This window comes from Schistocerca gregaria, chromosome 7 (genome assembly GCF_023897955.1).
Source record: "Schistocerca gregaria isolate iqSchGreg1 chromosome 7, iqSchGreg1.2, whole genome shotgun sequence".
Taxonomy (NCBI): Eukaryota; Metazoa; Arthropoda; class Insecta; order Orthoptera; family Acrididae; genus Schistocerca; species Schistocerca gregaria.
The window spans coordinates 236,666,771-236,694,108 of record NC_064926.1 but is presented as its reverse complement, the minus strand read 5'-3'; the positions used below and the strand labels follow the sequence as shown (position 1 = coordinate 236,694,108).

Sequence of the window (27,338 nt, the reverse complement as noted above, 5' to 3'; positions counted from 1 at the left end):
TGTACGGTCGTAAGATGATGGCTCGGGACTGCCACGTGGCATTACCGAGAGGGAAGACCATGTTTGGCGTATTGCCCTTGTGCATCGTACTGCATCTGCAGCAGCAATTGGAGCAGCAGTGGGCACCACAGTGACAGAACTGTCACATATTTGTTATTTCAGTTACAGCTCCGAGCCAGACGCCTTGTAGCCCGCATGCCACCGACCACAAAGCACCACCATTTTCGAATGCATTGTTGTCAAGCGAGAGCTCATTAGAGGGCAGGATGGAGGTATGCTGAGTTTTCTGATGAAAGCTTCATTTGTATCGATGCCAGTAATGACCAGGTGTTGGTTTGATGGAGACCAGTTGAGAGCCAGCAACCAACCTGTCTGCGTGCTAGACACGCCGTACCTTCATCTGGGATTATGGCCTGGGGTACGATCTACCATGACAGCACGCATCCGGACTATGTACGTCAATGGCTGGCCGGGGTGGCCGTGCGGTTCTAGGCCTTTTCAGTCTGGAGCAGAGCGACCACTGCTGTCACCGGTTCGAATCCTGCCTCGGGCATGGATGTGTGTGATGTCCTTAGGTTAGTTAGGTTTAATTAGTTCTAAGTTCTAGGCAACTGATGACCTCAGAACTTAAGTCGCATAGTGAACAGAGCCATTTGAACCATTTTTTTGTACGTCAATCTAGGAATTCCACCTGTCGTGCTGCCAATTATGAACAGCATTCCAGGTGGTGTTTTCCAACAGGACAACGCTCACCCGCGTACCACTGTTGCTTTCTAGAGTGTCGACATATTGCCTTAGTCACCAGATCCGTCTGCAGTCGAACACATATGTACCATCATCAGACGACTCCTGCATTATCCACAACCAGGTTTAACGGATTGACGGAACCAAGTGCAACAGGTATGGAAAACTACCGCACAAACTGACATTCGGCACTTAACGCAGCAGTACTCAGTCAGCAAGCTGCCCAAGATTACTTTATAAAATGTATGAGACACAAATTCTAATGTTAGTTATCCGTAATTCCTACCTGGTTCGGTCCTTAACTTTGTTGACAATCCTGTACGAAACACAAAACAAAAATCATGTCAAATCGCAGAAAGGAAATAACCTACAAACTCGCAGCATTTGTTCTAATGCGCCAAAACAAAATTTTTTATGTCGAGGAATGAATTTTCAGCCAACACCTCATATCAAGACTAAAAGCGTCGATCATTTCGAATATTATAACTATGAATCCGGTCATTTTTGTTTGGCATTTCGTACAGGATGCTGAACATGTTCATGACCGGAACCGATCGGAACAAAATATAAATAAAGTCAGCTTTTGTGTGTCATGCATTTTTAAAGTATCTACCAGTTGATAACTACATTAACCACATGTTTAACGCACGGGCCGAAAGCTGTACACAGACCAAACACGCGAAGTGCGGAAGAGTACATGTACCCAAGCCATTTGTACCAAAATAACTCCTGTCTGTACCACTGCTCTACCACCACAGGCATTGTATCACCCAGCCATTACATGGGATGCTGCTTGAGGACCACAGTTCGCATCCATTCCAGGGTAGCCCACCCTGAAGCCATTCGATCCTGGAGCCGCAGCTACAGCGGGCCAAAGACGAGCAATGGGAGCAGCCGCGACCACCAGTATGTCAGCGGCTAGCTGCTTTCTTACACCGTGGGAAGGTGAGATGAGAAACTCGCCACCACCACACAATGCGCTGTTGAATACAAAGAAACGCAGCTGGCAGAGCAGGAGACAGATTCACGAAGGCAACGGTTGTCCGACACAGCGCTCTGCCAGCGATCCTGCACGTCAACAAAACTCAAGGCTGCAGACTTTCTCGACAAAGTCGCCGTCTTCCTATGCTGGGCTGCGGTAAGATACGTCAATAAAGAGCATCAGGTATTTGAAGACTGTTTCCATGACCTCTGCCTAGCATCCATCCAACACACTCATCTCCTGATACACAGTAATTAACTGGTGAATACTCCTTAGATACCACTATCTTTGCCTTACAGTTGGTGTGTCGGTCCAGCCACATATCAGTTTCAAGTAAAACATTTCTCCATTTCGCCGCTTTTGGAGTGTGCCTTCAGCCTGAAATGAAAGGTTCGTACTACATTACGAATTTATGCAGAAGACAATAAGTGGTTTTAACGTTCGAAACCGATAGATCTAAGTTTCCGAACCAAATAAACTGATCTTGAAGAGCGAAGTGCCGTTGATGACATGAATGGAATTTTAAGGAATTGTTTATGCCACTGCATTTTGCAGTGTAAGTGTCCATCTTGTCGTTAAATTGACGGTACAAAATTATAATGTAACAATGGTTGCGCCGTAATTGCCTGTTTTACAAATTCATTCAGTTTTTGACGTTCACCTTTCTTTGAGGTTTGTGGTAGAAAAAATAGTATAATTCTTACCGTATTTAACTCGTGAACATTTCTTTGCTGTTACGTCTTTTGGCCTCCAGTCTATCTGCTGGGTAACACATGTACCCAAGTGTCATTGGTGTCAGCTTCAAATTACACGTTTCTCCACTATACTACTATTGTAAGTAGATTCTCTCAGTTGCGTCAATCTGAGCCGACCCATCCAACTGACGCGACAGATCCATATGACAGAACGAACTCCCCTACGAGGCAGCAATCGCTTTCATGTTCAATAAATCTTGTGTGATAAATATTGTAAACCCCTGAAACCACTAATCGAATTTAGAAGGACCTTCTGCTACTGCAGTCATTCAACTGTTAATGCGTACGGTTTTACGGAACTGTAATGCTCGAAATCCTTATGGTCGTGCAATAAAAAGAATAGTCGAAAAAATATGCAATTTCACTCTTTCTTGGCGTATTCCACTGATGAATTCCACTGAAAAATTCATCATTACTCGAAACAAGACATAGAATTCTTTTCTCCGTATCGATTTACATCTTAATATGACGTAGAAACCTCAGACATTTGTTCGGACAGAAATTTAATGTTCTTAAATATAAGATTAAAAACGATATACCATGTATATAATACTAAGCTAAATATTCTGAATTCATACGTACGGGGATCGTTGTACACTGGATGAACTGTACGAGACAACCGTTCCAAACTTCGCCTTTGGTAAATACAGAGTACTGTGTTTGGCAGCTTAAATATGTGGGCTCTGCATCTCAAACTATTGTGGACATCCAGCACGAAAGAATGATTATTTAACTTACTTACACAGGAACTTGGTAATAAGTCTCTTTTCACTACCACAGGTTATAGAAAATATGAAATATATAAAATCTCTTTTCACACAACTAATTTAAATTACGAAACATCACTGAGGTTGTTTCGTTGAAACTGAGGTCGATTTGAATAATAATGAGCGCTAATGGTATAGGAACTAGACGCCCCGAAACTTGCACAAGGGTGAGAGTTCACAAACAGTTTTATTGACTCATGATTATCGGTGAATTTGAGATTCTTAGCGCTACTTCAGCGCACGGAGAATTAATCACTAAGGCGAAGGGTTCACAAAGTTATGAGAATATCGGTTTCGTGCGTTGAGGAACTCGATTTTACTTTTTCAAAAATAGATAATACGAATATTGCTAAATTGTAGCACCAGGTTACTATGGATATTTTTACGGGCAAAAGCAAAAGCCAGGACATGAACTGTTTATTCGTGTAGTTTGTTTCAGTTGTGAAGTACATCTGGAAAACAGTGAGTAGTCTAAATTTAAATTCATTAAATTTCGTGTTTCACAGGAAAACTTGAAGACACTAATAACTTTACAACGAGCTTTGTTACAATCTCCTGGTCTGTCAGGCTAGAATTAAACTGATGTATTGCTGACTTCATGTGCCTAACCCTTTCGGTCATGGTGTCCACATATAAGGACATACCATATAAATGCTTAGTATATTAAAAATCGTTAAATTTTACCATTTTTGTTTGTTGTTCTCATATTGTCATAAGTAGAGATTTATTTGAGAACGGTGTGGACACCCTCTGTCAATCTGTGGTATCACAAAACAAAACTGGATGCGCACATTCATATGGGCAATCCCAGTAATCTTTGTACTTTCTGAGTGTCGGTAAAAACAATTATTTGTGCGTAAAATGGGGCATTCTTGAAGGTGAAAACTAAAGGTGTCTTTCAGAATGAAAGGTAAGTGACATATTTGTAACTTTACACATGTCTCCAAATGAGAACATTGTGATTGAAAGGTTGTAATAGCATAGAAATTTAGGACATTATTTCACTATATTTTTAGTCACATTACGGTATTTTACAACGTCCCGAGTCTAAGATAGACAGAGTCCACTTACAGAAGAAGAAGTTATAGAGCTCATTAATTCATTTGAAACTGACGATGTATCCCATGATCCTGGCGATAATTTTGAACAAGAGGACTATGATGGAAGTGATGTTAGAAGTTCTATGCCTTATGGTATATTTTAAGCTGAGTAGCCAAGACGCAAAACACGCTAACTGTATGGTAAGTGACACTGAGATAATCACGAAACACTCTTCCCATCCAAACAACAATGCATTGGCAGCGAGAAAATAATTTTAGCGTATGAATTTGTTACAGCGCAGCCAGTCTAAAGCTGAATAAGAAAAATACTCATTCTAATCGTACTAGCCTGTAAGGTAGCTTTGAATGTCCAGATTGGTAAGTCTGATGTCTGTTCACGTGTTTTGCGTCCGGAATGGCAGGGCGACAGCATTCACTTATATCTTGATAAAAAAAATAGTTTCTTTGATTATCACTCTTCACAAGAGTAAAACCATAGTTTATGTATATAATCAATAAGTAAGCTTTGTGTAATTTATGTATTTAGATGAAATATAATTCAAATAAAATACTTCGAATTTTCGACTTATGCTGTACCCACTTGAACAGAATGTGCTCATTTGGTGACCCGTTGTATCCACCCCCCCCCCCCCATTTCGGAATATTTTTTACATCTGAAAAATCATAATTTAATTGGAAGGGCTGGATGGCAAATCTATGATTTTTTTCCAGGAAAAAAGTTATTCGTGATCGAAAGGGTTAAGTATGAAATTAAACTTGGACGAAGGATTAGCTAAAATTGAATATATTGCCGCACAAAAATATCCTCAGTGTATGGAAGCAGTCTGTCACTCCGACGAGGCCTCATCATTCATAATATTGAGTTACGAGCCTCGTTTTAAGTTACGATCTCACACTGTTTAGTGAAAATTGACATTGTCTGCCCGTTTCTCAGTTTACAGCTTTTAGCAATCTAGCCCAGAGTCTGCGTAAGTGAGCCGGCCGGAGTGGCCGAGCGGTTCTAGGCGCTACAGTCTGGAGCCGAGCGACCGCTACGGTCGCAGGTTCGAATCCTGCCTCGGGCATGAATGTGTGTGATGTCCTTAGGTTATTTAGGTTTAATTAGTTCTAAGTACTAGGAGACTGATGACCTTAGAAGTTAAGCCGCATAGTGCTCAGAGCCATTTTTCTGCGTAAGTGAAGCAGATGGACGGCCGCAGCATACAACCACCATGGCGTTAGCATTAAATGAAAATATGATTGATAATGTACTCTCCAGTCGCATTAATGTGACCTCCCGTCAAAAGCTTGTGTAACCACCTTTTGCAGTGCGGACAACTGCGAGTTGTGCACGAAGAGAATCAAAGAGGCTCTGGAAGATACCGACCGCAATGTGGAGCCATTCCGACATCACTGCCATGGCCAACTTCTCTAGATTTCTCGGCTGATGATCGGTGACGCTAACAGCCCGGTCGATGTGGTGCCACATATTCTCCATTAGATTCAATCCTGGGGGTCTGGTGGGCAGGGGAGTACGATGAACTCATCCTGGAACTGTGTGACACTACGAGCTGTGTGACACGTGGCATTCTCCTGTTTCTAGATGCCGCTAGGAAGAAATTACTGCATGTGGGGTAGGATACGGTACCCAAATATAGATGCTCCCCCCTCCCATCTGGGCCCCTATGCTCTGAGACACGCACGCCAATGGCCATTTGACCGATGTAGTATAAAACGTGATTCATCTGAAAATGGGCGTCCAGTTGCGGTACTGATGTGCTATTTCCAGCCCTCGTCGGCGATCAACAGTAGTCAGAATGTGTGCATCAACTAGGCGCCTCTTGTGGAGACACATACGCAGCAACATTCGCTGAACCGTCGTTGAGGATACTGTTGGAATCCTCTTGGTTCATTTGGATGGTCAGTTGCTCATCCATTCGCCGTTACGCATCTCCGCAGCCGTTGTTCATCCCTGTCGTCTACGGCCTGTGGTGCACCACAGTTTCTTTGGCGCCGGTGTTTGATAGCACCGCAGGCTTAAACCACAGCGGACTGCGAACAGTTTACAGATATAACCGTTTCGCAAACGATTCCACCGTTGACCCGAAAGCCAATGATGATGCTCCATTTCCGCAATACTACAGCGACTGCACTGTTTTCCGCGTCCTCCTGCAGGTTTTATAATCCCTCCAATGTTAGTGCTCGCACCTGTGTATGGTTATTGTTCATTGACGAACATACAGTGGTGGAAATATTGATTCCATCATCATGAATTACTTCCTCTTTTTGTCTTTGCAGCAGTTTGCTTCAGGTCATAACAGTCCCATTGTTTGCTAAACTTTGTTGTCATTTTCTTGCCTTAATAATCTGACTTCTTCACGCATGTTTTCCAACAATACACAACTCTTTGTTGAATGAGATTTTCACTCTGCAGCGGAGTGTGCCCTGTATGAAACTTCCTGGCAGATTAAAACTGTGTGCCCGACCGAGACTCGAACTCGAGGCCTTTGCCTTTTGCGGGCAAGTGCTGTACCACGCGAAAGGCAAAGGGCCCAAGTTCGAGTCTCGGTCCGGCACACAGGTTTAATCTGCCAGGAAGTATCATATCAGCGCACACTCCGCTGCATAGTGAAAATCTCATTGTGGAAAAATCCCCCAGGCTGTGGCTAAGGCATGTCTCCGCAATACCTTTCTTTCAGGAGTGCTAGTTATGCATGGTTCGCAGGAGAGCTTCTGTAAAGTTTGGAAGGTAGTAGGCGAGGTATTGGCAGAAGTAAAGCTGTGAGGACGGGGCGTGAGTCGTGCTTGGGTAGCTCAGTTGGTAGAGCGCTTGCCCGCGAAAGGCAAATGTCTCGAGTTCAAGTCTCGGTCCAGCACACAGTTTTAATCTGCCAGGAAGTTTCACAACTCTTTGTTGTTGTCGTTTGGTTTTACAGTAAAACCAGTGTTTATACTGCCATTTTGAGTTCAGACTTTGCAGTGAGAAGATGGGCAGGTCTGTTGAATTAACGCCAGAAAAGAAATCTGCTATACTTGCTTATTCGTCCGTTGGTCTCATCACCAGTGAGATAGCCTCTAAGACAGGATTTCACCAGTCTAGGATTTCGAGGATACTGATAAAATACATGGAAAAAGGAAATGTTGATCACGAGAAAGGAAGAGGTTGGAAAAGTGCGTCTACTGCCAAACAGGACAGGGTATTCAAAAGGATTTCGCTCAACGATCGTCGCCTATCATCAACTGAACTAAAGCGAGACTGGGAAGAAAGGTGCGACATCTCAGTAACCAGTAGAACTGTTAGAAATAGACTACTGGAGGATGGACTCTCAGCCCGTCGTCCTAGAAGGAAGCCTTTTTTGACCAAGATAATGCTACAACAGGGACTACTATGCTCAAAGGCGACATGGACACCAGAGATGTGAAACAAAGTAACCTTTTCAGACGAGTCCAAATTTAATCTTCATGGGTCAGTTGGAAAAGTGTTGGTGCATCGAAGAAAAGGTGAAGAATTTTTTGCCATCATGCCTAACACATACAGTCAAACACCCACAAGGACAGATGGTCTGGGGGTGCATTTCCAGTCACGGAGTAGGTCGTCTGGACTTCATCAATGGCACTGTCAACGCAGATGCCTACATAAGCATCCTTGAAACGAAGCTTATGCCAACCATTAGAGACCAGTTTGTAGATGTTTCCAATATGCACTTTTCAGGATGACTCCGCTCCTTGCCATAGAGTTTTTTAGGTGAGTCCTATGACTAATATTTGTACCAAATACAAAGCAGATTAATTTATTGCTTAATTATCACGTACTTTTACATTTCAAGTAAAATCTTTCCTTCGACAGAATGGGGTTCGAGTATTCGAGTGGCCTGGAAACAGCACTGTTCTCAATCCTATTGAGAACTGTTGGAAAAAAAAGCCACAGAATAAACGGGAGCTGTTGGAGACCCTTGTGCGTGTGTGGTTTCACGAACTGAGTGAGGAGTACATTAAAAAAATTAATTATTTCAATGCCTTCCTGATGCCAAGTGGTGATAAAGGCGGGTGGTGGAGCAACAAAGTATTAAATGCAACAGTGTGTTCATATGAGGCAATACAAACACTAAAATCCATCAGTTTTATGTTGCAACATTAGTATACAGTCTTTCTTTCAACATTAGTGTTCATATTTCAGAATAGCAAACAGAATAGCTTACACTGATTTTTCAAGAAAGTGTTAAAATTATAAAAAAAAACTTTTCTATAGAAACAAAATTTAAGAAAAAATTAACAAAAATTATTGTGTATATTCATTTCTGATAGAAATCAAGAGAAATCACCCAAATTTAGGTCAGTGGTTCAATGATTGTAGCAAAAATTGTTAATTGTAAGAAGTGATGCAATAAATAGTTCCACCACTGTAGGTACTGGCTACGCTAATGTGACGGGACTGTGTACTTAGTAAGCTAAAAGTGACCCACACCTGAAGCAATATACGTACTCTTATGTAATACTGCCAAGCCAACCAACACTAGCACGAACTCTGAAACAGGTTCGCAACACGACGACGCAAAATAGAAAAGTGTGTATTCAATCGCGTCGGAACTGAATCAGAGACAGTACAGGTTTGGTAATAGAAACTGGAACTTCGCGTAAATGCCGAGGAATATGCGATGTTTGTAACCATAATAACTGGCTGTCAATAGTTTTCCACGGCCACTGGTAAATCAATGTACTTAGATCTGTGTGAAGAAGTAATTTCAGAATATACGAAAATATGTCCATAACTTGTGAATATTATTTTTCATGACCTCCAATTAATGCAGTGTAATGAAATTATCGGTCCTTACAGAATTGTCGTGATCTGTGACTGAACTTTGAATCTACACAGAGGTCACTGACTTCAACGAACAATGTTCGAGTGACGTCGCCACCATCCCGAAATTTTGTAGACGCATGCACTTCATTCGTAACGTGGGAGGTTAACACACGCGTTACAAGTCCCAAGGCTGATTTACCATCGTGAAAGCAGGGATAGGAAACTGCCGGCGATGCGCGTTTGAGAGTGATTATGGGGTGTTTCATGTTGGCCTGAAACGAAAAGAACTGGAACACTGGTTGCGTGATGTCAGGCAATAACTTACTTTTCATTGGTCTTTCTTAAGATGTGGTGCCCCAGTATAAAATAGACGTGAAACCACCAAAGGATCGCTGATGGTGCACAAAAGCGCTAAAGCGATGTTTTCAGCAGTAAGCTTCCCGAGTGTCCGACATACGAGGATGACGGACCATCTCAGGGAGAGAGAGAGACAACCCCTTGGATCAGTAATCCATGTTGAGTGACAAGCATTTAAGCGATATCGGAAGATAAATTTGGTGGAGGGTGATAGTGGCCTTAAGAAACGTAAAGGAGAGATGCCATCCATCACAGAGAAGCGAGACAGGGGTCTCGAGCCCTGGATTGTGGCTATCTTACTCGAACAAACTGCTTTCTCCCGTACGATCTTTCTTGTGTCTCTTGCTCTTACACGTAGAGGAGAGTTATTTTAATCATATCACTATCTATTATAGCTTAAACAGCAAGTTACAAAATTATTTAAATAATGCCCTTCTCAAGAGTATGTCGCCGTTCTTGATATCTGATTCAAAGCATGAATATTCTGATAAAAGTAAATACACTATATCTAATTTTCTAAAGATGTGCAAGTGGTATAAATGAAGAATCAGATTCCCTAAGCAGAGCTTGCATAAATTGTACTACTCTTATAAACTATTTCCCTGAGCTTGAAGACGTGTCCTAGTCTAAGTTTAAAGAAATGGCCCGTATTTTATTACTTATATATTTTCAGTCATTAAAATATAAGTTTTTTCTCCTTTCCCCACTCCTCCAAACTTTCCATGAATCCATATTTTGCATTTCATGCATCATTCTTTCTTGTCTTTTACAATGAATTTTTGTGGGAGCTTCCCTGCAGAATCTCCAAGACACTAGCTTCTCACAGGTGAAGCTTCTCCTTCGGTTCGGTTAGCCTTTATTTGCATGGGCCAATTGTCAGCTGACAGGCTCCTTGGATAGGCCTTGAAGTCTGACTTGAAACTTCCGTCATTACCGTTGGATTCGTTGATATTTCTTGAAAGGGCACCTTTAGCTCTCCGCTACTAAGGCTTCTTTTCCATTGAAGTTATCGAGCAATTCACGTTTTTCAAGAATGTCGGAACACAAGTTTGCTTACATACAACAGCATAAACCGACGAGCATCATATCTTCAAATGAGACGCCGAAAATCATAATGGCATAAGACATATCACCACGGATCTTGAGATTGTACCATGTATGTATCCTCCAGACATCTGTTGACTTTATGGTGAACCAGCTTTATTAGAGCTGAACTCCTACAGTGTATATAAACTGAATAGCCTAATATCGCGAGAACACTGAGGTGCCGCAACACGACGTAGCATGGACTCGACTAATGGATGAAGTAGTGCTGCAGGGGACTGACACCATGAATACTGCGGAGCTGTCCATGAACTGGTAAGAGCACGAGGGGTCTGAGATCTCTTCCAAACAGCACGTTGCAAGGCATCGCAGATATGTTCAATAATACACTCCTGGAAATGGAAAAAAGAACACATTGACACCGGTGTGTCAGACCCACCATACTTGCTCCGGACACTGCGAGAGGGCTGTACAAGCAATGATCACACGCACGGCACAGCGGACACACCAGGAACCGCGGTGTTGGCCGTCGAATGGCGCTAGCTGCGCAACATTTGTGCACCGCCGCCGTCAGTGTCAGCCAGTTTGGCGTGGCATACGGAGCTCCATCGCAGTCTTTAACACTGGTAGCATGCCGCGACAGCGTGGACGTGAACCGTATGTGCAGTTGACGGACTTTGAGCGAGGGCGTATAGTGGGCATGCGGGAGGCCGGGTGGACGTACCGCCGAATTGCTCAACACGTGGGGCGTGAGGTCTCCACAGTACATCGACGTTGTCGCCAGCGGTCGGCGGAAGGTGCACGTGCCCGTCGACCTGGGACCGGACCGCAACGACGCACGGATGCACGCCAAGACCGTAGGATCCTACGCAGTGCCGTAGGGGACCGCACCGCCACTTCCCAGCAAATTAGGGACACTGTTGCTCCTGGGGTATCGGCGAGGACCATTCGCAACCGTCTCCATGAAGCTGGGCTACGGTCCCGCACACCGTTAGGCCGTCTTCCGCTCACGCCCCAACATCGTGCAGCCCGCCTCCAGTGGTGTCGCGACAGGCGTGAATGGAGGGACGAATGGAGACGTGTCGTCTTCAGCGATGAGAGTCGCTTCTGCCTTGGTGCCAATGATGGTCGTATGCGTGTTTGGCGCCGTGCAGGTGAGCACCACAATCAGGACTGCATACGACCGAGGCACACAGGTCCAACACCCGGCATCATGGTGTGGGGAGCGATCTCCTACACTGGCCGTACACCTCTGGTGATCGTCGAGGATACACTGAATAGTGCACGGTACATCCAAACCGTCATCGAACCCATCGTTCTACCATTCCTAGACCGGCAAGGGAACTTGCTGTTCCAACAGGACAATGCACGTCCGCATGTATCCCGTGCCACCCAACGTGCTCTAGAAGGTGTGTCAACTACCCTGGCCAGCAAGATCTCCGGATCTGTCCCCCATTGAGCATGTTTGAGACTGGATGAAGCGCCGTCTCACGCGGTCTGCACGTCCAGCACGAACGCTGGTCCAACTGAGGCGCCAGGTGGAAATGGCATGGCAAGCCGTTCCACAGGACTACATCCAGCATCTCTAGGATCGTCTCCATGGGAGAATAGCAGCCTGCATTGCTGCGAAATGTGGATATACACTGTACTAGTGCCGACATTGCGCATGCTCTGTTGCCTGTGTCTATGTGCCTGTGGTTCTGTCAGTGTGATCATGTGATATATCTGACCCCAGGAATGTGTCAATAAAGTTTCCCCTTCCTGGGACAATGAATTCACGGTGTTCTTATTTCAATTTCCAGGAGTGTATTTATGTCTGGGATGTTTGGTGGCCAGTGGAAGTGCTGAAACTCAGAAAAGTGTTACGGAGCCACTCTGTAGCAATTACGACGTGTGGGGCGTCGCATTGTCCTGCTGGAATTGCCCAAGTCCGTTGGAACGCACAATGGACATGAACGGATGCACGTGATCAGACAGGATACCTAGCCGCGCCTTGTCACGGTCCGTGCGTTCCCCGCGTCGGAGTTTCGAGTGTCCGTTCTGATTCTAGCTTCACATTAATTACGAACCATATAACAGTCAAAGAGACATTATTTCCACTAGCTTACATGTGAAAATTTTAATAACAGGAATCATAATTATTAATTACAATTTCATGATGTAAAGTGGTACATTATTTCTCTAAAGGAAATACAGGAAGTTGAGACTGGAGTAAAAGCAAGTCGAACCTATAAGACTGTGGTTTGAATATAAATTTGATTTTTACAAACATCATTTGTCTGAAAAATGTTTGTCTGCGCTTTGGCCCTTATCGTTCACAGCGCCTCAGATGTAAGAAATGCTCTTCTAATCACTTTTCAACTTCATTGGAAAACGCTTCTTTTGTGACCAAAAATTTTTTACATCCCATTGTGCATTTCAATTGATATTTCCAGCATGACTCTTAATTGCTGCCTTAGATATACTTCATATGCGTGCACGTTCATTTAATCCATTACCCACTTTTATAGATATCTTTACAGCTAAAAACAATTGATCTGTGCTCCGTTTACCTTAATGCCTTTCTGTTTCCACACTGCTATACAAAATAATTATTTGCTTAATAACTTAGGATGCAAAAACCAATAAAAATTCATCACAACCTCCCTAGACATTATGTTGCACTACTGATGTTAAACGAATTATTTGAAGCCGACAATGTATGCTAATTTCTTAAATTGTACCGGTACAGTATTGGAAACTTATGGCGGTACATTATAGACAACTTCGTGATTTTCTCTATGTCCGTTTTCTACAAATGAATCACAACGAATACAGATTATGACAGTCTGAAAGAAAATTCATTAATTCCTACCAAATTTAGCCTGCTCATCTATCTTTTCAGATTGTCCTGTAACCCTAAAAAATTCATATTTCTGAATTCCTACGTTATGAGTCGTGGAGCACTATCCCTATCTTCTTACTGAATCATCTTACCGAGAAAAACCTCCAGGACAGCCGACACCCAGATGTTACAATAGGCAATTGGTTTACCTCCGCAATTCTCTGCAAAGGAAATGGTCATCCAGACATTATTTGCGGAAGCTGCCCTTCATAATTAAGATTATTAACAGCTGTTGTTTCCTGTTTTCACTTTATTGTAAAAATTAAACCGTATTTTCACTCAGCCGTGGTCTCACCGTATCAGTTTTCAACAAAACAGCACCTCCTGCCTTCACTAGCTTCCTCAGAGTTTGGTCCTGCTGATTCTTCCGCCTTAACGTGCAGTTCCCATTCCCACTGGAAAGACGTTGTTAACTTCATCGGCTGTTTCATCCTCATTTAACAAGGCAGTTGGCATAATCACAGTTTCTCCTTATATCGGAAACATTCCGCCGTCACAGCGGTAGCTATGATCGAAACCAGGACTCAAGACGATTTTTAGTACGAGACGCTACCCCTGGAGCAAAACCCTGTAATTGCCTCTAGAGAGTAAATGGTGATCTAGAACCGGAGCACGATTATCGGTTTATCTGTTTGTTGGAAAGCATATTGTGACCGGTAAATCAATATGTCAGATGGTGGAGAAGATTTTCCTTTATTATTCGCAACAAAAGCTCTGTAAACGTGTACAAGTTCTGCTTCGAAACTTCCTGGCAGATTAAAATTGTGTGCCGGACCAAGACTCGAACTCGGGAACTTTACCTTTCCCGAGCAAGTGCTCTACCAACTGAGCTGTCCAAAGACGACTCACGTCCTGTCATCACAGCTGAAATTCTGCCAGTATCTCGTCTCCTACCTTTCAAACTTCACGGAATATCTCCTGCGAACCTTGCAGAACTAGCGGTCTCGGAAGAAAGGATATTGCGGAGACATGGCTTAGCCAAAGCCTGGGGGATGTTTCCAGAATGAGATTTTTTCACTCTGCAGTGGAGTGTGCGCTGATATGAAACCTCCTGGCCGGACCGAGATTCGAAGTAGGGTCCTTTGCCTTTCGCGTTCAAGAGCTCTATCATCTGAGCTACCCAAGCACTACTCACGACATGTTATCACAGTTTCAACTCTGCCAGTACCACGTCTCCTACCTTCCAAACGGGTCCTGAGTCGTGCTTGGGTAGCTAAGATGATGGAGCACTTACCCGTGAAAGGCAAATGTCCGGTGTTCAAGTCTCGGTCCGGCACACAGTTTTAATCTGCCAGGAAGTTTCATATCGGCGCACACTCGGCTGCAGAGTGAAACTCTCATTCTGTAAGTTCTGCTTCGTTTAGTGAGGCACCTGTGTTAAAAGAGCTGACGCTTCCTTCTAGGAAATAATTCGTTTAACTACTGTGTATGACTCTATCCATAAAAAATGGGTTCACGGATACTTCTGACTATAGGACAATATACTATCAGTTAGAATCAAAGCAGCAGTCTAATGTGTGGGTATATCTACTTTGGGTGATATATGTACACTCGCAGAAAATAAAATGGCAACACCAAGAAGGAGTTGTGCGACATAAACGAAAATTGATAGACGTGTATCTACATCTGAAAGGTGATGGCTGTTCCATTTTCGCATTAGCCGCACACGAGTGGTACTAGTAGTGTCAGTATGAGGATGCAGATATGGTTTGCTTCACACACACGCTGTAGCGGACGTGTGCTTTAGCTACCTTTGAGATCAGACATGGTGAGTTCCTGTTAGGAAAGCATTTTACGTGACAAAGTCGCCACTATAAACAGTTCACTGCGTTTGAACGATGTCGCGAAATACGGCTACAGGAAGTTGGAATATTCCTTATGTAATACTGCAGAAGGATTTGTCAGGAATGTAGCCATGGTACATGATTGTTGGCAACCGCAGTCACGAGAATGTACAATCGCAAGAAGACTAGACTAGGGACTGAAACGTGTCACTACGGAGAGGGAGGACCATCGTGTTCGTCGTCTGGCTATGTCGCATTGTACTGCATGTGCAGCAGCAATTTGAGCAGCAATTGGCCCCACAGTAAACAACGAGCTGCTAGAAATGGGTTACTTCGAGACTTCGAGGATAGCTTCGAGCCAGATGCCCTGTAGTGTGCATTTCACTGACCCCAAATCACCGCCACTTGTGACTTCAGTGGAGTCAAGTGAGACCTCATTGGAGGGCAGGATGGAGGTCTGTTGCCTTTTTCTGTTGAAAGCTGGTTCTGCCGCTGTGCCGCTGATGGCCGTATATTGGTTAGAAGGATGCCACTGATGGGCCTGCAACCAACCTGTCTGCGTGAACACCTGGAGTTATGGATTGGGGTGCGATTTTGGGTGACAGCAGGAGAACCATCGTGATCATTCCACACATCCTGAATGCAAATCTGTTCATCTGTCTGATAACTGTACTAGTTGTGCTACCATGAACAGCACTCTAGCAGTTCTTTTCCAACAGGATAGCGCGCTCCTACATTCAACTATTACATTTCCCTTGCCCTGTTAGATCACTAGATCTGTCACCAATCGAACACGTATAGGACATCAACGGACGACATCTTCAGCGTCATCCACAACCAGCGTTAACAGTCGCTGTATTGAAGGACCGATGGCAACATGCATGGAACTGTGAAAGAAATTTGTAGAACTTCACTTGTGTCCGTATTTATTGAAACTCGTGTTTGTAAGTGTCTGGTTGGTACCTGAGAAATGTGTTAAAGTTATTTTGATATCGAAATATGTAAATCCCAGTGCAGAGCAGCAGAACTATGTGAAATTTTAATTTTAAACGGAAAACAAAAGCTACACGATGCGGAATCCAGGCCGTGCGATAAGTCAAACAATTTGTTTGCGAGAAAGCAATCCTTTTCCAATGAAATCTACATATGTCATATGACTGCAAAACAGAAGGATTGAGAGCAAATGAACATCAGTATCAACGCATTTGACTTTGTGATAAAACTGCCTGAAAATTCTCTCCTCATATAGGTGCACATCATAATTCAGTACATATTATTCCTTCATTAATGCTCATCACAAGTACCATGTCGTACGACACCTTTTCTCTATCATTCTTTACACAGCGTCGACTTTTTCACAATATACATATTCAGGTGGAATTTTCAGTTAATATCTGTGCATTAGCAGTAGTCAATAGCTGAGGACAGAAAAATATTTAGATTTCCACTGACGGATGTCTCTGAATGAACACAAATCTAGGCTTCTGGTAATATTATTAAGCAATGAAATCCAACACTTCAGTAAAGGACACAAAATAGTACCAACAATAAAAAAAATCACTTTCTATATAATCATATAGTACTAAAAGACTGAATAAACAAGAACACTTTTACCTGGAATAGCAAATAGTAAAAGCAAAAACACTTATTCTAAGCACAATGTAACACTACAAACACATAAAATGAAAGAATCTACATCTAAATCTACATGGATGCTGCGCAAATCACATTTAAGTGCTTGGCAGAGGGTTCATCTAACCACCTTCACAATTCTCTATTATTCCAATCTAGTGTAGAGCGCGGAAAGAATAAACACCTATATCTTTCCGTACGAACTCTGATTGCCTTTATTTTATCATGGTGATCGTTCCTCCCTATGTAGGTCGGTGTCAACAAAATATTTTCGCAATCGGAGGAGAAAGTTGGTGATAGGAATTTCGTGAGAAGATTCCGTCGCAAATAAAAACGCCTTTCTTTTACTGATTTCCAGCTCAAATCCTGTATCATTTCTGTGATAATCTCTCACATATTTCGTGATAATACAAAACGTGCTGCCTTTCTTTGAACTTTTTCGATGTACTCCATCAGTCTTGTACTATACGCTGCAGTATATCAAAAGTTCATAATTGAGAATAAAATATTTTTCACAAATTCGCTGTTCAAAGGTGTAGAAAAGAGACAATAATTTTACTCTTACACAGCTTTCATAGCATATAATGTTTAATTACATCAATTGTTGCGGTAAAAATCTTGAAAGTGTCTGTCAAGTCAAAGCCTATAGTTCAAATTTTAATTTTTGGTTCCAGTGAAATTTATATGTACCATATGACTGCAAAACAATGATTCAGATTAAAAATGCTGGCCTGAATATAACTAATCATTATCTTAGTCCTGTAAACAGTCATTGTAACTGAAATACTGTCGTATTTACAGAGCAAATAAACATAAAAATTAACGTATCTGACTTCCTGATACAACTACTTGAAAATTCACTTTACTGAGATCTTCTACTGTCGTTAAACCTGAGAAATGATATGATATTATTTTCACAAGTACACTCTGACAATCATTCTGCCTCACAGTGGACATTTACTTTGACAGTAATTAAATGCGTTGACATACCTGTGTGCATGGAACGCTCTTTTGCTCAGTAATCTGTCAGTCTTAGTATATTGCTGTCATTGCCAAAAATCTAATTTCCTTTACCGTATTTGCGATGTGCAATACAAGACGGTATCTTGTCACTTTTCAGAAAAAAATGCTGCTTTCAGTCCACAACCCGCAATATGAATGAACAGTCATGAAAGTAAAGACTGAAAGATAAGAAACTGAACTTAATGACACATGAATGAGAACAAACACTCTTGGTATAACTATGCTTTATCCGGCCACAACAAGAATACACATTTCATAAAGTTTACACACTTTGACAGATTACCAACATATTTCTTAATAACTGTCTTGGGTACAACTGCCTTCCTTGAGATTTATTTCAACCATCAGACTGGTCTATGTGCTTCACTATAAAATTTATACAGCAAACAGTATTCTAACAATACGGCCAACTACATAACTACAAATATGGAGGACAACATTACCTCAAATATTGGCATTGTCATTCTTGCGTTCATATAATTTCATTTCCTCGAAACATATTATTACAAAAATTCTTTTTAAATAATGCTGCCTCTATTACACGGCTAGCCACCTTCAATCCTTCTCAAAGCTACTCTGCTGCCAACTGCCTAACGCACACTGGCACTGCTACTCTCTGACTTCTCTAACATCTTTGGTCTCAAAACACACGCTTACAAAGAATATGATTGTATCCATAGCGCAGAGGTTGAGTACATTTATCAGATGTGCAACTTCATTCACAATTATTGCCAGAGCTTCTTGAAAATCGACATGGCAAATGGAATACTCTCCTCAACTACATCCCACAAATTGACATCCAGCATCTATACAACACAATGCATGTACGTTTACTTGCTTACACTCAACATTCTGGGGGTTATTAAAGTAACAGTACATCACATCTGCAATAGCTTTCCTCACGCTTACAATAATCAGTGATCTTGCAATGTTAATCGCTTAATTATGTCAGCTAAAGAAATGTATTCTCGATATTCCATTACTCTAGGTGAATTATGTTTTGGTGCTGCGATTTTTTTCTATCAATGTATCTGTACACATTTTATCCCACAGGGGCCTGTTCATATATTATTTAGAGGAAACGCACATGCCGGCTAGCTGTTGAATATCCATGAACAGCTTGTCTTCCGTAAACTACGCAGTCTTTAATTAAAATTCACGAATATATGATGCAGGTATCTATTCACCGCCACCAGTGAGACGTTTGTGGGCGTGAATACCAAGGCACCCAAAAAAATTATTTCACACTTTGTAAGGAGCAGTAATGTTAGTAACAACACCAAAACATAGGAACTCATAGTCAAAATTGTGCTGTACCAAATCTTTACTGGTAAACAGTGCTGAAAGTATGGGTTTACACTAACGTCATTTTAGATATAGTTAAACATTATTTGTTGTAGGAAATTTGTTGTAGACTGTAAATACTTAGGGAAAGGTTACATTAAGATGTGTTCTCTCATATATGTACGAAAATGGTGAGCGCCCAACAGACTTTAAAAATTTTTTTTAAGGTGTCAGTACGAAAAAGAGCATGTGTTAATAGAGAGACACTCATTTTGGTGACACATGCCACGAAAATATTGATCTGTATCTTTATAATGCGGATCAAAGGCAGGATAGAGGCAATTATGAAGGACGGCTCATTTGGCTTTAGAGGACGGGTAGACGCACGACAACCAATACTTAGAAAGTTTTAGAGAAATGACTAAGGATGGCTCATGACACACATATTGGCTTCGTCGAGTTAGAAAAACCATTTGACGGGGTAGACTGGTGACATCTGTTATAGGTATGGAGAGTGCATCTGGGGTGTAGTATAAGGACAGAAGAGTGGTGTAGAGAATGTATAGAGAAGAGATGGTTGTGATAAGATGTGCAAAACATCAAGAAGACGCCACCATTAAACAGGGTGTACGTCAGGGCTGCTCACGGTCTTGTGTCTTGTACAATGTACATAGTCAGAGACAAAAAGGGGAAGTTAGGAAGAAACTAGGCGCTATTTGAGGAACTAAATTCATGATAAGAAAATAGATATATTGAGATTTTCTGATGATGTAATAGAAAATGAACGATTACAAGAGACGCTGGGTCAGGTGGAGATCACTTTCAGCTCTTCCTATATCATGAACATTAATGAAGGTAAAACAAAAATCTTAGTGGTAGATAAAACTCTGATGCCAAATGCTCACTTAACAGTATGGGGGGGCAACGCTTTAGTATACAACTTCTGTGTAAAGCTACGTCCAGACACTAGTCTCGAATCAGTCAAGTATAACGACCTCGTTAAACAGCTCGAACATCATTGTGGTAGCCCGATCCATGTCGCAGCAGCAATGTTCAAATTTTTTCATCCAACGCATCAGCTAGCACGAACACTAAAACAGTGGAGTGATGAACTCAGAGGGCTTACGAGGCGTTGTGAATTTAAGTTTCCTTGTGGTATTAGTTGCAGTGATATCATATTACATGATCCAAAAAAAACAGACTGTATCAGATGCATGTATCGATGCTCCTGTTCTATAACTACAATATTGGCCATTAAAATTGCTACACCACGAAGATGACGTGCTACGGACGCGAAATTTAACCGACAGGAAGAAGATGCTGTAATATGCAAATGATTAGGTTTTCAGAGCATTCACACAAGGTTGGCTCCGGTAGCGACACCCAGAACGGGCTGACATGAGGAAAGTTTCCAACCAATTTCTGATACACATACAGCAGTTTACCGGCGTTGCCTGGTGAAACGTTGTTATAAGGAGGAGAAATGCGTACTTTGATAAAGGTCGGATTGTAGCCTAGCGAGATTGCGGTTTATTGTATCGCGACATTGCTCTCTCGTTTGTCGAGATCCAATGACTGTTAGCAGAATATGGAATCGGTGGATTCAGGAGGGTAATACGGAACGCCGTGCTGGATCACAACGGCGTCATATCACTAGCAGTCGAGATGACAGGCATCTTATCCGCATGGCTGTAACGGATCTTGCAGCCACGTCACGATCCATGAGTCAACAGACGGAGTCGTTTGCAAGACAACAACCATCTGCACCAACAGTTTGTCGACGTTTGCAGCAGCTTGGAATATCAGCTCGGAGACCGTGGCTGCGGTTACCCTTGACGCTGCATCACAGACAGGAGCGCCTGCGATGGTGTGCTCATCGACGATCCTGGGTGCACGAATAGGAAAACATCATTTTTTCGGATGAATCCAGGTTCTGTTTACAGCATCATGCTGGTCACATCCGTGTTCGGCGACATCGCGGTGAACGCACATTGGAAGCGTGTATTCATCATCGCCATACTGGCGTATCACCCAGCGTGATTGTACAGGGTGCCATTGGTTACACGTCTCGGTCACCTCTTGTTCGCATTGACGGTACTTTGAACAGTGGACGTTAAATTTCAGATGTGTTACGACCCGTGGCTCCGCCCTTCATTCGATCCCTGTGAAACCCTACATTTCAGCAGGATAGTGCACGACTACATGTTGCAGGTCCTGTACGGACCTTTCTGGATACTTAAAATGTTTGACTGCTGCCCTGGCCAGGACATTCTCTAGATCTCTCACCAATTGAAAACATCTGGTCAATGGTGGCCGAGCAACAGGCTCTTTACAATACGCCAATCACTACCCTTGAGGAACTGTGATATCGTGTTGAAGCTGCATGGGCAGCTGTATCTGTACACACCATCCAAGGTCTGTTTGACTCAATGCCCAGAGTGTGCTCCCTGCCGCCGTTGGATAAGCAGCTGCAGCAGCAAGTCGTATAACCCTAGCTTACTTATTTGTTAGATAGTTTAATTAATTTCTTTGCGTGTTTTTTGGGTACTTGCATTGTTTAATTCATATATTTCGGGCGTATTATAGTATTTGAGGGTTGTAGCATCGCGCCTTAGTACCTGAATAGTGCAAATTCGCGTAGTCGTCTGTCTTCTGTTTTTGTTGTGAACGGCCAGTGTCGGTTGGCCAGTCAGTGTGCTCCCTGCCGCCGTTGGATAACCAGCTGCAGCAGCAAGTCGTATAACCCTAGCTTACTTATTTGTTAGATAGTTTAATTAATTTATTTGCGTGTTTTTGGGTACTTGCATTGTTTAATTCATATATTTCGGGCGTATTATAGTATTTGACAGTTGTAGCATCGCGCTTTAGTGTTTACTTTGTAGATTCTTATTTAAATTGCGTGTGAGTTTCGTATAGGAGGTGCAATTTCAAGTTTTAGTTACTGTAATCGTAAATTCAGCAGATTGTAGCGCAGTCGTTAGGCATTTGTACAGGTTAGTTGATACATTCTTTGCGTGTTCCGCTTGCGTTATCTAGGCACGGACTCGTGTTTCGGTAACTGTTGTTAAACATCGATTAGAATGGACAGGGACTGCGATTGCTGTGTTCGGATGAGGGCTGACTTGGCATCCCTTCGCTCACAGCTGCAATCGGCGCTGACTTCGGTCGCGCAGCTTGAAGCTGTTGCCAATGGGCACCACTGTGGGGAGCCGGACTTGGGTATCACGAGGATGTCAACTCGTCCCGTCTGTCCCCAGATCGGTCTGCCGCTGTGGTTGCCCCGGTTGCTGCCCGCAGTGGGGCTGAGCCCTCGCCTGTGGTTGATTGGGAGGTCGTTCCAAGGCGTGGCAGGCAGCGAAAGGCGTCCCCGGAGGCTGATCAGAAAGCCTCCCCGGTGCGTCTGACAAATCGGTTTCGGGCACTGTCTCTGGCTGAGCCAGATGCAGCTGCCTGCCCTGTTTCAGAGTATCATTCTCAGCCTTCAAGGTCCGAGCAATCGCAGAGGGTGGGCTTACTGCTAGTTGGGAGCTCCAATGTTAGGCGCGTAATGGGGTCCCTTAGGGATACGGCGGCTAAGGAGGGGAAGAAATCCAGTGTGCACTCCGTGTGCATTCCGGGAGGAGTCATTCCTGATGTGGAAAGGGTCCTTCCGGATGCCATGAAGAGCACAGGGTGCAGCCAGCTGCAGGTAGTGGCTCATGTCGGCACTAATGACGTGTGTCGCTTTCGATCTGAGGAAATTCTCTCTGGATTCCAGCCGCTATCTGATTTGGTGAAGGCTGCTTACGAGATGAAGGCAGAGCTCACCATCTGCAGCATCGTTGACAGAACTGACTGCGGACCTTTGGTGCAGAGCCGGGTGGAGGGTCTGAATCAGAGGCTCAGACGGTTTTGCGACCGTATTGGCTGCAGATTCCTTGACTTGCGCCATAGGGTGGTGGGGTTTCGGGTTCCGCTGAATAGGTTAGGAGTTCACTACACTCAGCTGGCGGCTACACGGGTAGCGAAGGCTGTGTGGCGTGGACTGGGCGGTTTTTTAGGTTAGAAGGCCTCGGGAAAGTGCGGGATGGGCTGCAATGTCAAAGGGTGCTTGGCAATTACAGGACGTGCTTGGATCAAGGAACAGTCGGAATTATAGTTGTAAATTGTTATAGTTGCGCTGGAAAAGTCCCTGAGCTTCCAGCGCTAATAGAAAGCACAGAAGCTGATATCGTTATAGGTACAGAAAGCTGGCTAAAGCCTGAAATAAGTTCTGCAGAAATTTTTACGAAGTCTCAGACGGTGTTCAGGAAAGATAGATTAGGCAGAATTGGTGGTGGAGTGTTTGTGTCTGTCAGTAGTGGTTTATCTTGTAGTGAAGTCGAAGTAGATACTCCGTGCGAATTGGTGTGGGTGGAGGTTATACTTAACAGCCGAATTAAGTTAATAATTGGCTCCTTCTACCGACCCCCAGACTCCGATGATACAGTTGCGGAACAGTTCAGAGAAAGTTTGAGTCTCGTAACAAATAAATACCCCACTCATACGGTTATAGTTGGTGGGGACTTCAACCTACCCTCGGTTTGTTGGCAAAAATACTTGTTCAAAACCGGTGGTAGGCAGAAAACGTCTTCCGAGATTGTCCTAAATGCATTCTCCGAAAATTATTTCGAGCAGTTAATCCACGAACCCACGCGAATTGTAAATGGTTGCGAAAACACACTTGACCTCTTGGCCACAAACAATCCAGCGCTGATAGAGAGCATCATGACTGATACAGGGATTAGTGATCACAAGGACATTGTAGCTAGGCTCAATACCATTTCTTCCAAATCCATCAGAAACAAACGCAAAATAATTTTATTTAAAAAAGCGGATAAAGTGCCACTAGAAGCCTTCCTAAAAGACAATTTCCATTCCTTCCGAACTGACTATGCGAATGTAGACGAGATGTGGCTCAAATTCAAAGATATAGTAGCAACAGCAATTGAGATATTCATACCTCATAAATTGGTAAGAGATGGAACGGATCCCCCGTGGTACACAAAAAAGGTCCGAACGCTGTTACAGAGGCAACGGAAAAAGCTTGCGAAGTTCAGTAGAACGCGAAATCCCGAAGATGGGCTAAAATTTACAGACGTGCGAAATTTGGCACGTACTTCGACGCGACATGCCTTTAATAGGTTCCACAACGAAACATTGTCTCGAAATTTGGTAGAAAATCCGAAGAAATACTGGTCGTATGTAAAGTACACAACCGGCAAGACGCAGTCAATACCTTCGCTGCGCAGTGCCGATGGTACTGTAATCGACGACTGTGCCGCTAAAGCGGAGTTATTGAACGCAGTTTTCCGAAATTCCTTCACCAGGGAAGACGAATGGAATATCCAGAATTTGAAACACGAACATCTGCTAGCATGAGTTTCTTAGAAGTAGATACCTTAGGGGTTGCGAAGCAACTCAAATCGCTTGATACGGGCAAGTCTTCAGGTCCAGATTGTAAACCGATTAGGTTCCTTTCAGATTACGCTGATACTATAGCTCCCTACTTAGCACTCATATACAACCGCTCGCTCACCGATAGATCTGTACCTACAGATTGGAAAATTGCGCAGGTCGCACCAGTGTTCAAGAAGGGTAGTAGGAGTAATCCATTTAACTACAGACCTATATCATTGACGTCGGTTTGCAGTAGGGTTTTGGAGCATATACTGTATTCAAACTTTATGAATCACCTCGAAGGGAACGATCTATTGACACGTAATCAGCATGGGTTCAGAAAACATCGCTCTTGTGCAACGCAGCTAGCTCTTTATTCGCACGAAGTAATGGCCGCTATCGACAGGGGATCTCAAGTTGATTCCGTATTTCTAGATTTCCGGAAAGCTTTTGACACCGTTCCTCACAAGAGACTTCTAATCAAGCTGCGGAGCTATGGGGTATCGTCTCAGTTGTGCGACTGGATTCGTGATTTCCTGTCAGGAAGGTCGCAGTTCGTAGTAATAGACGGCAAATCATCGAGTAAAACTGAAGTGATATCAGGTGTTCCCCAGGGAAGCGTCCTGGGACCTCTACTGTTCCTGATCTATATAAATGACCTGGGTGACAATCTGAGCAGTTCTCTTAGACTGTTCGCAGATGATGCTGTAATTTACCGTCTAGTAAGGTCATCCGAAGACCAGTATCAGCTGCAAAGCGATTTATAAAAGATTGCTGTATGGTGTGTCAGGTGGCAGTTGACGCTAAATAATGAAAAGTGTGAGATGATCCACATGAGTTCCAAAAGAAATCCGTTGGAATTCGATTACTCGATAAATAGTACCATTCTCAAGCCTGTCAATTCAACTAAGTACCTGGGTGTTAAAATTACGAACAACTTCAGTTGGAAGGACCACATAGATAATATTATCGGGAAGGCGAGCCAAAGGTTGCGTTTCATTGGCAGGACACTTAGAAGATGCAACAAGTCCACTAAAGAGACAGCTTACACTACACTCGTTCGTCCTCTGTTAGAATATTGCTGCGCGGTGTGGGATCCTTACCAGGTGGGATTGACGGAGGACATCGAAAGGATGCAAAAAAAGGGCAGCTCGTTTTGTATTATCGCGTTATAGGGGAGAGAGTGTGGCAGATATGATACACGAGTTGGGATGGAAGTCATTACAGCATAGACGTTTTTCGTCGCGGCGAGATCTTTTTACGAAATTTCAGTCACCAACTTTCTCTTCCGAATGCGAAAATATTTTGTTGAGCCCAACCTACATAGGTAGGAATGATCATAAAAATAAAATAAGAGAAATCAGAGCTCGAACAGAAAGGTTTAGATGTTCGTTTTTCCCGCTCGCTGTTCGGGAGTGGAATAGTAGAGAGATAGTATGATTGTGGTTCGATGAACCCTCTGCCAAGCACTTAAATGTGAACTGCAGAGTAGTCATGTAGACGTATCAAGGCCGTTATTACGGCCAGAGGTGGTTGTTCTGGGTACCGATTTCTCAGGATCTATGCACCCAAATTGGGTGAAAATGTCAGTTCTAATATAATGTATTTGTCCAATGGATACCCGTTTATCATCTGCATTTCTACTTGGTGTAGCAATTTTAATTACCAGTAGTGTATCACATCCAGATTTAAAAACCTGTCTGTTGGGGAATCTAAAGCAATGGTAAACTCAACAAAGGTTTATTTTTAGGCTACAGATATTTCTGTTGTTCAAAGTGAACAAGACAGTTTATCTAACGCACGTTAATGTGTTCAAGTGATTCAAAATAGGGTTGAGACAAACGGTAAGCATAAAAGTAAAAACTTTGTCTTGCGGTAAAATGAGTGTGCTACAAAATTTCAAGCGGAAATATTATCCTCAGTGCTTCCCCAATCATGACCGGATATCTTGTCATTGTTGTGATTGGAAGTACTACAGAGTGGGCAGCAAGGTCACATTCAAGTCGTGTATTTGCATGGCAACCCAGGCTTAGCAATCAATTGCCATACTGCGAAAGCGCAGCTGCGAAAAAGCTGTCAACAAGTGCGTTCGATTAAGCCATTCCCAACAGCACATCCAAAACCTGGTACATCTGCATCGCGTAAATCTTCTGCTGCAGTACGCAGGTAGGCGAACAAACTTTTTGTTCACTTAAAAGTAGAATAAAAGACAATTAATCTGCAGCTGGACAATGGTGATTCAGTTTCCCTGATTAATAAAGACTAACAGAATCGGTATCACACCTCTACAAAAGCTTATTTCCATTTCTGCTGCCTAAAAGGGGAAAGAAATTCCAATTCTTGGAATGTAAAGTTCATCTGCAAGTTTGCATGGAGTGACGAAGTACGTCTCGTTTCATGTACTCAATTCTAGGAAGGTACAAAGGGTTAGATTTATTTGACTCGTTCAACCCATGCTTACAAGACTATGTGTTACATGTCAGTGCTTCAGGGCCTCAGACTAATATTTCTAAATTGTGTAGTAAGTACAAAGAGTTGTTCGAAGCAGATTTAGGAGGGGCTACAGACTTTGAAACGCACATGACTGTGAAAGATAATGCGCATCCATCTTTCTTCCTTTTTTCCCGACACAGCCTGTCCTCTATGCAATACAGTAGCAAGTTCAAAAATTGCAACATTGGGCTGTGATATTGTCCAACTACCAGTATAATTAGTTGTAGAGGCTACCTGCCCAACATTCGAATGCTGACTTATACTCTCGGTTACCAGTCAGTACTGACCCAGCGTTTGAATCTTCTAAGTAATCAAATTTTCAAATCGATT

General features: G+C 43.0%; 1 long non-coding RNA gene across 2 annotated transcripts in view; it reads right to left on the bottom strand.

Moving 5' to 3' along the window:
• The window catches only part of LOC126281763 (uncharacterized), a 55,460-nt gene extending 37,080 nt beyond the window's left edge, over positions 1–18,380 (bottom strand). The window contains exons 1-2 of one of the 2 annotated variants that reach the window (XR_007551304.1): positions 18,257–18,380; positions 17,781–17,971 (exon numbers count right to left, since the gene is read on the bottom strand). This is a non-coding gene — a long non-coding RNA (uncharacterized LOC126281763). Of the gene's footprint in view, positions 1–17,780; positions 17,972–18,083; positions 18,185–18,256 lie in introns of those variants that run through there. The other variant, XR_007551305.1, reaches the window with a different exon arrangement.
• Positions 18,381–27,338: the final 8,958 nt, after the last annotated feature.